General features: G+C 39.9%; 1 pseudogene; it reads right to left on the bottom strand.

The window, feature by feature from the left end:
- Positions 1-1,849: 1,849 nt before the first annotated feature.
- On the bottom strand, positions 1,850-2,786 carry LOC140236886 (uncharacterized; annotated as a pseudogene).
- Between the last annotated feature and the right edge of the window lie 687 nt (positions 2,787-3,473).

Raw genomic sequence — 3,473 nt, 5'->3', positions numbered from 1 at the left:
TATCACCACCTTTGTGGATAGGTGTTACACGTGCCCTTTTCCATATACTTGGAATTTTACCAGTTTTCAATGACAGATTTAGAATGTGGGTCAAAGGTTCGACAATAAAATCAATAGTATCTTTTATGATACAGGCAGGAATTTGATCCAAACCAGTAGCTTTGTTCCTCGAAATATTTTTTGTAACATTCATTACATCATTTGGAGAAATTTGAGTAAAAGTGAACTGAGATCTAATCCTAGATAAATATTGTTGCATATTTTTACCAAATTTCGTATTAGACTCCTGTTTTCTTCTAGCAGCCAAGCTTACAAAATGATCATTCAAAGAGGCCGCTATTTCTTTTGAACCTTTAACTTCATTTCCCTCAATGATCAACTTTTGAATGCGAGTATCACTGTTTTTCTTTGGCATTATACGTCGTATTGATTTCCACATTGCATTTGTATCACCATTATTCCTTACAATGCTTTCAGACACATAGGCTCGTTTTGCTCGCCGTATCATATCAGTTACAGAGTTTCTCAATCTCTTATATGATTTCCAATCCTCGTCGATTTTAGAGCGAAGAGCTTGTTGTTTCATGTGATCTCTTTCACGCATCTTACGTAATATATCAATATTCATCCACGGTGACTCTCGATGCCGTATTCTTTTCTTTCGAAGGGGGGCATGTTTATCCAATAGAGGAATAAACTTATGACAAAATTTGTCATACGCACTGTTCGGATCTGACTCACCCAGTACATCATCCCAGCTAATCTTTTCTAAATCAGCCTTAAAGTCCTCCAGATTAAGCATTTTCATATTTCGGCAATATGTAAACTTATGGTAACCTTTCCCAGCCTTGGCTTTACCTAAAGAGCAAACGATCATATAATGATCACTAATTGATAACGGCAGTACATCACAGAATTTCACTTTATCCTTACAAGATGAAAACAACACGTCTATCAATGTAGCTGTCGACTGTGTGATTCTTGTCGGCTTGTCGACATATTGCTTCAGATCGAAATCTTCAGCTAAAAGTTGAAGCCGTCTCGATTGACATGACCAAGGTTTCTTCATTAAATCACAGTTCAAATCTCCGTAAATTATAACATCTTTTGAGGAAAATTCTAACGACTGTAGTAAAGTTTCAAACTGATCAAAAATCGCATTGTGGGAGTTTGGAGGACGGTACCAATATACTATAATAATAGGTTTTTGCTTTGGCAAAAAAATGTCAATACACATAAGCTCTAGACCGTCAATGAATAAATCTTTTCTGACACTGAATTCAACATTTTCGTTGATGTAGGTCACAATGCCACCACCACTTCGATTCCTGTCCAACCTTATACATTGATAGCCTCGAATATCTACTTCAATATCAGAGATCGTGTCGTCCAGTCTGGTTTCGCATAATGACATTACGTGAATTTTCTCATTGCTTACAATGTGACGAATCTCGTCAATATTCTTTGTTAAAGAACAAATATTAAGATGAACAATATTAAATCCAGGTAATGAGCGAATTTTATCAAATATATTCTTGGCATTACCATAATCATATTTACTGTGTAATGATACACCATCTGAGTTATCTTCAACTTCTGTTGATGGAATAAATCGAGGAAGTTCTTGAAATATACACTTGTCGCAAACCCAATCTACCTCGGAATTAAATATATCTCGAGATGCTCTCGAACATTTTAAGTGACTCCATTTATCACATGATACACATAAAATAGCGTTTTGATCCCATTTCACATCTCTGCGGCAACTTATACATGGGTATTTGACATTATAAGGCATATTATATATATTACTATACATTTGATACACAAGAGATACTAACGATCAGTCTCACATATTTTCGATGTCCAGTGCAGATGAGATTCTGACTCGCTTGGCGTCTTTGTTGAGGGCGAAAATGATGCCGTCTTGTGTCCAGCAAGTCTTCGCCTTTCTGCTATTGACAAGCTTCCTGTAAAGTGCGGCTCGGCTAGCAGTTAGGTCCTCTCTGATGAAGATCTTGGGTCCTTGTATGTCCTTCAGTCGAGTGCGGGCTTTGTAGACATCGCTTCTCGCGTTGTAGCGGCTGAACTTGATGATAATCGCCCGAGGTCCCTTCCTTCTGGTTGTATCTGCGTACGATGAGGTTCGATCGTCAGGCGCGTTGCGATCTTCGGCGGCGCCATCCTGCCATGGACGTGGAGTTATACGATGGCTGCGGTCGATCGCATCAGGAGGTATTTGTAGGCCCATTTTGGAGTTGAAGAGATCAAGCAGCAGTTTGTCAGTGCGTTCATTTGGGTCCTCTCTGACGCCGTATACTCGCAAGCAATTTCGCCTGCTGTACTGCTCAGCATCGTCTCTGTCGTCGTTGAGTTTTTTGATGTCTCTCTGCATATCCGAGATTTTCTTTTTCATGGCGTTAAGCTCATCAGCGTGCTTTTGAAGGTCCAAGGACACAGCATTATACACTTTGGACGTTACACGCTCTTCGAGCTTCGCAGCAATCACCTCAAAAACTTCGTTGGCAATCTGTTTGACAAGGTCCGGTGAACGCAGAGAATGCCCAATTTGGCGTTCAACAATGTTCAATGGCGTCTTTCAGCGTGCTGTCGAAGCTATGGTTGCTTGACTGACCAGCTGGAGTTGACTCCTCGTCTGAGCTAAAGTTCGATTCTTCGGCCCCGGGCTCACCGGCGGGGGTCTTGTCCCTTCGCCGGTCATTCTCTGACAACTTGCCCCTTTGGGATTTCCGAGATTTTTCTTGAGCTTTTCCACCTGTAGGCATATCGGTTTAATGAAAAACCTATATTTCGAAGAAATGTGTCCTCATCCTTAGTACTCACGTCAAAAATCTCCAGTTGAAATGTCCTCAAAAAGGTGTAATTTATGTTTGAACAAGGACAAGACTTGACACTCAACTTTGACGTCACACTTTCGTTATCTTAGCATTATTAATAAACGTATTGTAAGGTCTACGTAGCATATCAGGTCGATTGAAAATCGTATAGGTTATAAACAAGTGTGAATTATATAAGCAATATTATCTTCCTCATCCAGGGTATAGCCTTTTGAATACTGTTGTCACTGCTCTGCCGGAGGATCCTGCCATTGTTATTACCCAAACATTGCCAGGAATCTACACACATGGGTCGAGAGGGACATGGCGGGTAATTACGTATAAGCAATGAACGGGAACCGAACTCTGGTCTTCCGATTGAAAGTCAAAAGTCAAGAGTCTTTCCAGTACGTCACAGTGCCTTTATCCGTCATATATTGAGACAGAACACAGATGAGTAAAAATAAAAACTAACCAAATTACATTACGTGTGCGAAAAAAAAAAATAAGTAGGCGGAAAAGGAAAATACAATGGATAGAATGACTTTCCAATTTGTCGATTTTGCTAAACAGCATCACAGAGTCTGAAGCGATATAGCCTACTATACATGATTAGTGCGCAAAAATAATACGAAG

This window comes from Diadema setosum, chromosome 13 (genome assembly GCF_964275005.1).
Source record: "Diadema setosum chromosome 13, eeDiaSeto1, whole genome shotgun sequence".
NCBI classification, from domain to species: Eukaryota; Metazoa; Echinodermata; class Echinoidea; order Diadematoida; family Diadematidae; genus Diadema; species Diadema setosum.
Note: the sequence above shows the minus strand (reverse complement) of the source record. Positions and strands in the feature narration are given on the sequence as shown.